Below are 1,170 nucleotides of genomic sequence, written 5' to 3'. Positions count from 1 at the left end.
CTTTCCCTGGCAAGAAGAAGCAAAACTCTAAAATATATATTTATTTCCTTATGTCTCTGCAATGTAAATCCCCGGGTGATTTGTTCAAACACATACTTTTGGGTCCTGTGATGATGTAACTTGCCTTTGGGTTACCTGATGTTCAGTGGGGAAATCCCGAAAGAGAACCAAGACTTACTAAAAACACATCATGCATCAGACTCTACTAAATACTTTCCACTGCATCATCTATTATTTTATCAACCGCAAACAACAGGAAATTCAAAATCCTAGTATTTGGAATTACTGTAAATGTAAACAATAAGACAAAGATTAAAAATATTTATGTTCACATTTATCCAACTCTTACGTGTTCCATTTTTTACTAATTAAGAAACCGATAGTGTCACCGAGGATAGTTTTTTCAATTCTTTCTTGTCTTCCATGTTCAGTTTGGGCCCGATTTTGGTCTGGTGGCTTTCATGGTTTCAAGAAAGATGCAGCAATTCTAAATGTCACATCAAGACATGACAAATCCAAGCAGAGAAAAGCAGCTTTATCCTGATTAAAATGTTTTCTCAGGAACCATCGGCAGCTCTTCTTATTGGGGAAATTATGTCACAGGCATGTTATTAAACCAATCATTGGTAACACAAACAGGAACCTCAGAACTGACTTCAACTAATAAAGGTTAATTTCTTTAGAGAAAGGCTGGACTCCTTGTGGAAGGGAAGATACTTGGGGGGTGGGGAATGGGATTTTATAATTAGGAGAATTACAGGGGACAATCAACGTATTCCAGAATCAGTAATTCTTTTGACACTCATGACAGAGCATCTAATAACTTGTATAGGATATGGAAAGTTAAAAAGCTGAGATAGAAGTTGTATATTTAACATAGTCTCCTTATCCATTGTGATATTCTCCCCAGTGTTTTTTCTCTATTCCACATGATGGTTACAAGCAAAGGTTAGTGGGGGTGGGGTTGGGGGTGGAGGGTGGGGCATGTGATCATGAAATTCTAAGTCACCACCTGGCCCATTAAACATTTGAGAAATCTCTACACGAAGATGCCATACCTCTCAGTCTGTGCGAATTGACTTCAGTGCTTTGTGGTCAGCTGAGAACAAACATAACAAGTCCAAGGCTATTGGATTCAACAAAAATGGTTACAGAGCAGCCAAAATACAA

The sequence above is a fragment of the Pteropus alecto genome, unplaced genomic scaffold, assembly GCF_000325575.1.
Source record: "Pteropus alecto unplaced genomic scaffold, ASM32557v1 scaffold42, whole genome shotgun sequence".
NCBI lineage: Eukaryota > Metazoa > Chordata > Mammalia > Chiroptera > Pteropodidae > Pteropus > Pteropus alecto.
This window is presented reverse-complemented; position numbering follows the sequence as displayed.